Raw genomic sequence first — 11,768 nt, 5'->3', positions numbered from 1 at the left:
AACCAGACCTCTGGCAAGTAGACTAATGATATGTGAGAAAGGATCCTTTTGTATGAGATGCTTTTAGTCCTGCTTCAAAACTGATTATTGCAAACAAACCTAGAATACTAGATTTATAAGATGGGGCTTCCTGGGAAATGTCAGATGAGCTATGCTACTATTTGATGTATAAAATGGGGATGACTTCTAACCTAGATATTACCTGCTGACATTCTGGTCTAAAGATGTATGCTCGATTTGGAACAAGGAGTCTTGGGAGCTGTCCCCACTGTGTTGTCTGTCTAGACTCTTGAAATTACTAGTAAAACTTGATATTGAATAAGATCTCTAATTTAGATGAGTCAGATTGTACAATACTATTTATTATGTCAGCTCATCCAGTTTCAACTCCTGTGAACTTTGGCAGGAATCCAGAGTGTGGCACTATGGCTAATGTTGGAATCCTGCTGATGTCACCAATTGTGGGAGCTCTTTTATCCTGTTGGTGACATGAATTGTAAAGCTACACAACTATGCCAGTTGTCAGGCTCTTTTACCTGCTGGTAATACTGCTGACTGGGCCAACTGTTGCACTGGGGCTGGGGCTGGAGCTCACAGACCTCTCAAGCCCATTCACAGACTGGGTCATAAACCCTTCGCATGCTAGGCTGGGTCCCCAGACCTTTTACGTGCAGGTGTATGAGCTAGGTAACAGGCAAATGGGTCCTTGGAAACCGCAGGTTAGAAAGCATGGCTGCATGGGTGGACACCTGAGGCAGTTGCCAGCAAAACTGCAGGGCTGCACATGTGCACTAACTCCACCCACCCACCCCCCCCCCCACACACAAAAAATTTGTTTACTGAACCAACCCAACCAGCCCCGAGGTGAGGGGAGCCTGATTAAATTACTCTATTTTCCTAACACAGAGGTATCAAGTGGTAGTACAGTAGCTGGCATAATCCCCAAACTGTCATATCTATATCTCTCCACATTCAAAGGGAAAGGCAGACAGACATTACAACCTGGCCCATCTCACAATAGGCTTTCTTGCTTGATTTCTTCCTTCATCCCCCCCCCCCCCCCCCCCCCCCCCCCCCCCCCCCCCCCCCCCCCCCCCCCCCCCCCCCCCACACACAAAAAATTTGTTTACTGAACCAACCCAACCAGCCCCGAGGTGAGGGGAGCCTGATTAAATTACTCTATTTTCCTAACACAGAGGTATCAAGTGGTAGTACAGTAGCTGGCATAATCCCCAAACTGTCATATCTATATCTCTCCACATTCAAAGGGAAAGGCAGACAGACATTACAACCTGGCCCATCTCACAATAGGCTTTCTTGCTTGATTTCTTCCTTCATTCAAAACTTCTCCCTCCCTTCTTTATCTGCCCTTTCTTTTCCCTTCCTTTGATCCTCTCCTGCCTTTCCTTCCTTCTCTCTTACAAATTTTACAAAACAGTGTATGTTAGTGTCTGAGTAACAAGCAGAAGCCAACGTTAGAAATATTCTCACCATCGTTGTTTACTTTCAGCAGAGTTTTGTAGTTCTCATTGTAGATGTCCTTCACCTTTTTGGTTAAATTTATTCCTAGGTATTTTATTATTTTGGTGCTTTCTTGATTTCTTTTTCTGCTTGTTTGTTGTTGCTGTATAACAATGCTACTGATTTTTGTGTATTGATTTTGTATCCTACGACTTTATTGAATTTTTTATGAGCTCTAGGAGTTTTTTGGTAGAGGTCATGGGTTTTTCTCTCTATGAGATCATGCCAACTGTGAACAGTGACAATTTGACTTCATCTTTTCCAATTTGGATGCCATTTATTTCTTTCTCTTGTCTGATTGCACTGGCTGATACTTCCAGTACTACAATCCAACAATCCCACTTCTGGGTATATACCCAAAGGAATGGAAATCATCATGTTGAAAGGATACCTGCACTTCATGTTCATCACAGCTCTACTTACAATAACCAAGATATGGAGCCAAGTATCATATATGTACATATATACGAAATGAAATACTACTCAGCCATAAAAATAATGAAATTCTGTCATTTGCAGTGGCATGGACAAGCCTGGAGAAAATTATGTTAAGTGAAATAAAGCACCAAGCACAGAAAGAAATGCCACATGTCCTCACTCATAAGTAAGTGGTAGCTATGGAAGGAAGGAAGGAAGGAAGGAAGGAAGGAAGGAAGGAAGGAAGGAAGGAAGGAAGGAAAGAAGGCCACAATAAAATGTTGAACTTTCAGAAGGAAAGAGCAGACTTATAGCTACAGGAGATGGGAAAAGGGGAGGGGTAGAGGGGTTAGGGAATAATAGGGTAAGAGTCTGTATTAGTCCGTTTCCCATTGCTTATAACAAAATACCTGAAACTGGGTGATTTATAAAGAAAAATGACAAGGGGAGGGGTAGAGGGGTTAGGGAATAATAGGGTAAGAGTCTGTATTAGTCCGTTTCCCATTGCTTATAACAAAATACCTGAAACTGGGTGATTTATAAAGAAAAATGACATTTATTGCTTATAGTTTCTGAGGGTAGGAAGTCCAAAGTCCATCTGGTGGCAACAGTGACCCAGGGGTCTCACACTGCAAGATGGTGGAAGCAGAAAAAGAAGAGAGAGAGAAAGACAGACTCTCTTTTTCTTTTAAACCCCCCAGAACCACACCCCTGACCACCATTTTTAATTCATTCACTACGGCATCTTCCTGCCATCCAATCACCTCTTCAAGGCTCTACCTTTCAGGTACCATAATAGGATTTCACACCCTCTTAACAGTCAGAGTAGGGGCTAATACATAAAACTTGGGGACACAATTCAAGCTTCAATTAGTTTTGGAGGGACATAATTCAATCCACTACAGAGACACAAAGCAATTATGATTTGTAACCATGAACATACTAATAATACTGATTGTGTCAATGCATACTCTACACAAATACTTATAGTCAACTATGTACCCCATAAATATGTGTAACCAAAATAAATAAAATAAATAAATATATTTTTTAAATTTTTAATAAATAATAATAAAAAAGATAGCCTCACCATCAAATTCCTCCCCAGAAGTACTGCTTGCAACGTACACAATCTTTCTGAGAATTTCAACACCACACACACACACACACACACACACACACACACACACACATAGAAAACATGTTGCTTTGTGGAAATATAAATGAAATCATATTCCATATTATGTACTCATGACTTACTATTTTATCACAACATATTTCAGAAAATGTGTCCGATCTCTCATTCTCCCTTTTTCATTCTTATTTTCTCTTTCTCACTATCATTTTTCTCCCCTGCAAACCTTGTCATTGTGTGTAGTCTTTCACAGAATACTGTAATGATCAATCATCTTTTATTTAACAATGCCCCAATTATTTGAATTTGAGATTGTTTCCAGTTTTCCTGTTTCACACAGACACAAAAAAATAGTATAAAAAACATCACTGTGAATATAAACTTGCCCGTGCAACCCATGATACTATCTGAATGATAATTTCCTCAAATTTGTGTACAAATTAGTATCTATTTATCTATTTTTGTTATAATTTTCTTCTCTTTAATTCCTACACTATTATGTGTGCAATTTATATTATTATTAGTCACTTTCATTTTTTCTTTGTAGTTAAAATGTACTTACTCATTTCTCTACTGTGTTATTTTATTTTACTTATTGGCTTGTTTCATTCTTTGTTATTTATGTATCAAATTTTCAGTTAATTGTTTTATGTTTTGGCTTAAGGTGTGTTTAATTTTACACCATTTATTTGTTGTTATGTATTCAAATATATCCATGGTTTCTGTATATTCTCTTACCGATTTCAATGCTTAAGAAGTTGTTTTCTGCTTAAATACTATGTAATTATCCTACTTTGTTTTCTTCTATTGCTTACGTAATTATATTTATAGTATTTAAAACAACTGGAATTTATTTTCTGTGTATGGGTTCAGAATTTGGTATGATTTTACTTTTGTTCCAAATAATCTGCCAGGTGTTTCATCATCGTGTATTGACTAGTCTCTCCATAAGTTATTTATTAAAAATGTTACCTATAACACACATTAAATTCTGGTGTTATATCTATGTATCTGGTTATACTCACTTATTCTTAGTTTTCAATCTTTTGGTCTTCCAAAGCCCACACTTTCAATTGCTATAACTTTATAAATTGTTTTAGTATGCTTGAAAGCTAATCGCATTTATTGTCCAAAAAAATTTAGGGTATTGTACAGGCTCAAGAGTATTTTTTTAAATTCTTTTTTTCTGTATACATATATGTATTCTTTTTATAGAATAATTTTTAAAAAGGACATCTTTATAATATTACATATTGTCATGAACTCCTTATGTTTCCCATTTATGCCATATATGAGTCTTTAAATTTCATTCAAATTTCACTGCTTCATTCTGTTACTGTTTTCATTAGCTCTTATTAACTTTACTTTTAGGAAGTTAAGAATTTTAAAATTTTAGAATGTGAGTTGCTTTATGAATGTGATATTTTCTTTATTTCATTTTGTAAATGATTTGTTGCTGGAGTAGATTAAGCTAATTATTCTTTTATTTGTTTATCTTGCAGTTGATTATTTTCCTGCTTTCTTTGTTCTGCATATATAGCACTTTGAATTATACTCATACACTAATTTATGTATCACCTGCTTAAACCACAGTATCTTGTACAAAGCGTGCATGTAACAGCCTGATCAGAAGTGAGTCCATTTGTTAAACCTTTAATTTTAAAACGTTGTTCTCTCCTGTAACCTAAACCACATAGCCTGCAGCTAATTTCCAGAACACAATAATACTTGTTTTCTCATTGTACACAAAATAAAGAAAAAAAAATAGAGAAAAAGTATTAATTATTATTAGTTATTCTTTACTAGTTTACTAACCTGATCTTATTTGGGAATAACAGGAATCGAACCCAAGGAGAATGAAGTATGTACAATGCTGATCATCTCACACCTGAGAAGTTCCTTGATGACTATCTGAAACACTCAAGTATGTTTGCACATCTCTACTTGGTCACCATGAATTAACTTTCCACCACAGACCCCTATAAAACCCTTTGGCAAACCTGGGAGAGGTGCAAATAGTCTTTGAGACATAAGTCCGCCATTTATCCAGGCTGCCAGCCTCCTGATTAAAGGCTACCTTTCCTTACACCAACACTTGTTTTTCAATTATTGACTGGGGAGTGGCGAGCAAACACGTTTGGGGTCTTAGTAACATGCATGCTATTAGACTGAAGGATGTATTGAATGAAAGTATGAAGATCTGATGATGTGTATTACCTAATCTGTAGCTGTACCTAAACTAGTCAGGAAGATCTATTAATAAAAAAATTCAATTTTTTGCTTCTGTGTTTTTGTTCATGTCATTTGTACTACTTGAAAATTCATTATGCTTTTTCCCTACCAAACCCAATTTATGTGCTACAAAATCTTATCTATATTCTACTTTCCTCTGAATTTTACCAGCATTTATTTGTGAATTATATTGTTACTTTCTAGCTTTTTCACATCTCCCTGGTTGACTTTTAAACTAAGACAGTAACTGTCTGGCCTTAAAAACTAACACCACCTTAAGTGACATTACAAGCAGCACTATTATGGGCCCACAAGGGCGTATTAACGTGGCAGCCTAAGACGGAGCCAGGAGGAAGTAGGATGGGAGTGTCTGCGGGAACCTTGCCTTAGCCCTTATTGGCCAAATATGTGCTTCCTCGCTCGTGAACACTGGGTGATTGCAATAGCTAGGCATTGAGATAGGATGCATGCCCTTGACCTTTAAGCTGATAGGATTATGTTAAAACCTCCCCTCCCCATCTGCCTATAAAAGAAAGTGCTTGTGTGATAATAAACGAAACTGCTCAACAGAACCCCCGCCGCGTCTGAGTGTCCTTTATACTGGGCTGGTTGGGGCCTGCGGTGTGCTCCCCTCTCTTCACGGCTCTCTTCCCCCGTCTCCTCCCAACCGGGAAGGAGGGAAAGAGGAAACCGGGTCATTCGCTTGCCCACCAAAAGGAACAAGGCTAGGGCTGTTTGGGTCGGCCAGCGGCGGACCCGACAAGTAACTTTCACTTCTTTGAATCATCACAGCCCTGTGCATTTCAGAATTGAATTTGGAAAAATAGAAAGTTTCTTTTACTCCTTTAAGTAGAGTTGTTTGTCCAGTTTTACTAGGACACGTAATTAAAAAGTCTGTTAGTGAAACACAGTATGACTAAAACATTTTGAAACATTTCTAGAATAAGCAGTGTAATTTTCCAGCATCATTAGCTAAATCTAGGTAGAAAAAGATTGAAATTCACAAATGGGATTGAATTAACTTATGATTTTCCCATGTTTTAAAAGACAATTATTCAATTTTTTTTTATTTTGGGGGCATAAAAAAGCAAAAGTAATTGATATAAATGTTCACCATTGCAATAATGAATATTGAGACCTGAATTGGAGACATTTAACATAATTAGCTAATTAGCTACAAAACTGTTCTCCATATTTGTTATATAGACTTTGAAGAGTCCTCATGTCTTTTTGTTAATAATCCCTATGCAACAGTAGCAGCTATTCTGATTTTTATGAACATAGAAAAAATTTTCCTGAACTTGAGCTTCATATATAAATGAAATCTTGCATTGCAGAGTATTTGATGTTTTTTTTTTTATTTATTGTTTTACTTTTATCTGTTTTAATATGGATTTCTAAGCATAGCAGTAGTTCACTATTCCTGCTATTCAGCATTCCAAATGAATATAAACATTGTATCTATTCTAATGTTGATGTGTATTTGTGTCCGAGTTTTGACTATTATAAAGAATTAATAAATGTATGTGTGTATAAACTTATTTAGTAGTGTAAATATATGGTACACTCTAATAGGTTTTTAAAAATATGACACTTAGGTGAAATGAGAAAGTTGCGATAATTAAAATGTTAACCTTATTATACTTCCTAAGTATGTCTTCATCTCTTTTAGATGCAAAGAAGCAAAATTGTTCAACTTATAACCAGAGACATCAGTAATTTATTCTTGACATTAGATACATATTGTTAAGCATTATTCCATGAACATGTTTAGCTCAATTAAGAACACAAATACAAATTTCTATAAGTGTATTCAAATATATACATAAATAAATAGAAAGAGAATAAAGACATTGGAGAGAAATCAGATTGATGTAGTATGTGACGTTTATTTTAGATATTATAATTATTTTAATAAACATTTATTATATTAATAAAATATTTAGTCTGGTATAATAGCAGTTGTAAATTACATGATAATTTAAGGTTACATGTTATGATCACTTATAAAATTTACCTACCAAGCTCATAAGTAAGCTACAAATACATAGGGGAAAGGTGTCTTGTAGTGCTAATAAGAAATTACCTCTATCAAGAGAATATCTTCATAATAATAAAAAAACAATAGCTTAAGGAACTATCACAGTAGACTAAATAATTTCAAGAAGATGAAATAATTTTTTAATGGTTGTCAGTTTTTAAACAAAAATAATTACATTTTCCAAATCTTGACCCCACTTTTTCCTTTCTTATAATTTGCAGAAATAATTTATTTTATTCCTACAATAGCACTAGGAACTAGATATTATTATTATTATTGTCAAGGCGAATACAAATGTTGAACTTAGAAATTCTAAGTGGTTTGCTTGTGGCCTCCAGAAAGTAAGTGATAGGATCAGGCAATTCTAGTTCAGAATTCATCCACAATAAGTCTGTAATACCCAAGCTCCAGATTTAAGTCCTAAATTCGTACCTCCAAAATATAGTTATGGTCATATTAATAACTCAACACCATATCACACTTCGCATTTTTCAAACATTTGTTCATAGTCATCCTCGTTTTAAATTGACTGTGTCTTCCAACTTTCCTGCTTTGGGGCTCATAGGATCATTTTTCTAGGCACTGGAGATGAAGAAAATCAAGGGTCATTTGTAAGCTTATCTTTCTTCTATCTACACCTTCACAACAATTGGGAAATGCCTTTTAGTAAAAAGTATGTTAAATATATTTCATTAGCACTTTTGATATGCTAATATCAATATCAAGGTAATTTATTTTAATTTAACCAATCTACACAGCTCCCAAGTGAGTAAAACTTTATGCTAACTAATGCAGAAATACAAAGGTAATTACAAAAGCATCCCTGTCTTCAAGAAGCTTATTATCATGCAGAGAAGGGGTATAAGTACAAAAGAGTGTAATAGGCCCCCTAAAGAGATATGACAAGAAAAGATGCAAGGAGATCTCAAATGCTTCGAGCATTTAGGTAGGAAAGAAGAAATGATGTCAGCAATTAATCCTTGATAATTTGACAACATTGTCTTAAAAATTTTACTAAAGGCTAATGCTAAAAATTCTAGTATCACCATATGGCTATACTTTTCATAATCAGGTGTAGAATTCTCTACCAACAGTTGTCTAAGACAGCGATCTTCAGAAGCAAAACACTGGGACAAAGATGAGAGCAGAAACAGTTTATTTGGGATGCAACCCCAGGTAACACTGAAAGAAGACTGGAGAAGTGAGATTGAGAGGAAAGTCCCAAAAGAATATATTATGAAGCAAGATAACACTGTGGGGATATAAAGCTTAATTTAGTTAGGCAAGAATGAGGAAGCAGAACAGAACATGTTTTGTCTTATCCCATCAATGAGGCAAGGAAGCTGGGAAACTTATTAACTAAATCAAGGTCTTTCATTTGTTGATAAAAGCTTTGAGGACATTACTCTTTGGCGATTCTGGCTTTCCCTGCACACAGCCTGAGCAAGCTCAATGCCTTAGATCATTCAGGCTGCTATAACAAAATGCCATAGACTGGGTAGCTTATAAAAAACAAAAATTTATTCCTCAAGTTCTGGAGTCTGAAAAGTCCAAAATCAAGGCACTAGCAGATTCATTATCTGGTGAGGGCCCATATCTTGCTTCAAAGATGGTCACTCCTCATTGTGTCCTCAGATGGTGAAAAAGGCAAGGCATCTCTCTGGTGCTTCTTTTATAAGGGCTCTAATCCCATTTATGAGGTCTCCAACCTAAGGATATAATGGCTACCCAAAAGCCCAACGTTCTGTTACCATCACCTTAGGGGTTAGGATTTATGATTTTAACCAATGAATTGGGGGAGTGGGGTCACAAACATTCAGACCATAACACTCAGTAATGTTTACCAAATGCTGGGCCTCTTTCACAGTGATTGATCAAGATGCAATACCTTTTCTGTTACTTTAAAGGGAGTTCTGTATAACCCATTTTGATTGATCTCTATAAATGTCACCAATGTAATAAAAAAACCTCAAAATTTGTCAGGTGTTTCTCCCACTTTCTGGTGTCCATATGTCTAATTATAGCTTCCAGCTAGAGAATATATTACTTCCTGTTTGTCAGGTCTGATTGACATGTCAGCAAAACAGTGACCTAGCACTAGGCTCTGCAGAATTTCCAGACAAAAAATTTCTTCACATTATATTGTGACAGAAAGCTAGAGATAACAGAGCCCTGACAAAACTATAAATGTATACTGATATCCACCCAAGTGCATGTGAACTGCTTCTGATGTTTATCTATAAGGAGGATTAAAGAAAACCTACAACCCCACATTAAGAGTCTGGTTGAAAACTAGCTCATGTTTTGAAAATTAGTGAAAAACTGTTTTACCTTGTTTTAACATATCAATCTTAATTGCTGACTTCTGATCATTATAAGGTATAGAAATCAACAAATGTCCTTATTGTGTGAGTATTTATTTTGTACCATGAAACACCACGATATATTAGCCATCACTACGAGGGCTTCCTGATTGCTTTTCCAGTCTTGTTGCCTGTTATGGTAATTATTTCTACTTTACATGTAAAGGTTTTGTGTCATCAAGTGACCTCTGCTACTCTAACAATCCTGTCATCCTCACTGACAGAAGGAGCCTAGTTCCATGATAACATTACCACATCCATCAACCCTGACCTCTAAGAGACAGCCAACAGTGAAATTCTTTATCACTTAGGAGAAGAAGATCTTCTGGAATGACAGGGAATCTCTCTTTGACCAAACTTTAGTAAAGATTCAATGATCCCTTTTTCTGCTAGGTCTTGACTTTGGCACCTGTCCTGTCTTTGGCCTGCCCAGCCTCATTTTAGCAAACAATCCTATTAAGTCATTCTCTCCATCCTTAATATCTAATTACCCTTATATGTAATAAAATTCTTCATTACCCAATCTTGATATGTGATCTTCATTATCCAATCTTGATATGTGATCATCTTGGCCTGCCTTCAACAAGAATCCTGTTAAGCTGGTTTAACAAGTATCCTCCTGTATTAGTTAGTGTTCTACAGAAAGAATCAATAGGATATTTACAGATATATGAGAAGGGATTTAGTAGGGGAACTGGCTCACATGATTATGAAGGTCGTTATAGGCAGCCTGTAAACTGGGGACCCGGATAAGCCAGAGGCATTCTCAGTCCAAGTTTAAAAGTCTCACAGCTAGGGAATCTGGTGGTGTAATTCAAAGTTAAAGTCCTGAGACCCAAGAGTGCTGCTGGTTTAAGTCCTGGAACACAAACCCTGCGGAGCCTGGAGTTCTGATGTTCACAGACAGGAGAGAAGAGTACATTCCAGCACCAGCAGAATGATAGATACATTTCTTTGTCCTCTTGTTCTCTCTGGATCCCCAGCAGATTCGATGGCATCCTCCCATACTGAGGGCAGATCTTCTCGACTTATTCCACTCAGGCTCACATACTAATCTCCTCTGGAAACATCCCCATGAACACACATCAAAATAATGCTTTATGAGATTTCTAGGTATTCCTTAATCTAGTCAAGGTGATATCTAAAATTAACCATCATGCTCCCAATACTTTGATGTATCCTCTTAGTAATTTTCCATCCACTGACCTATTCACCCTGATTTTGTCAACAAATCCCTATTAGTCCTTGTCGTATTGAGAATCTCAGCTCTATTTCTCTTTTGCAATAGGGAAAGTCTCTCTTTCCCTATTGCAAAAGAGTCATTGAATAAAATCTATCTTTACTGCTTTAACTAGTATCCAGCTCTGGTTCTCTTTGACAGGATCCTCCTGTGGAGTATAGTTAATTGGTAAATTATCTGGTTTTACCTAAAAATATTTTTACTATGTGCATATTTTGACTCTCTCTTAGCATTCTCTCAAGGCAGTTTTAGAATTTTCACCTTGTTTACTATAAGCTATGTTTTTCATGTTTCAAGAAGTTATTCCAGAATAATTAGGACTGATTTCAGTCTTCCTAAATCATAAAGAGATTTTTCCATATCAAAAACTATCTACTAACCAGCTTTATATTTTCATACCAATGAAAAACCCTAAAGATTCATTCTCAGGCATTTTCTCTCATTTTCTGTTAGGACATGTTAGCTGGGTCTTGAAGATCCTTTGAGGAATAATGTCTTTCCCTCTAAAGTAGCGAAAAATACTACCCTATTTACTAGCTTAAAACAGTGGTTCTCAAACTAAGGCATGCATGAAAATGATCTGGAAGGTTTGTTAAAATATTGATTGGTGGCTCTTCCCCCAGAATTTCTGATGACTAAGTCTAGGGTAGCCCATAGACGTTGCATTTCCAACGTGTTTCCATGTGATTCTCAGGCTGCTGGTCCATTGCTACAGTTTGAATTTGTTGCTGCCAAAATTGAAACTGAAACTTAATTTCCATTGTGGTGGTATTAAGAGGTGGAGTCTTTTGGGAAATGACTAATGGATTAATGCCCTTA

The sequence above is a fragment of the Galeopterus variegatus genome, unplaced genomic scaffold, assembly GCF_000696425.1.
Source record: "Galeopterus variegatus unplaced genomic scaffold, G_variegatus-3.0.2 Scaffold1572, whole genome shotgun sequence".
In the NCBI taxonomy this organism is placed as follows: Eukaryota; Metazoa; Chordata; class Mammalia; order Dermoptera; family Cynocephalidae; genus Galeopterus; species Galeopterus variegatus.
This window is presented reverse-complemented; position numbering follows the sequence as displayed.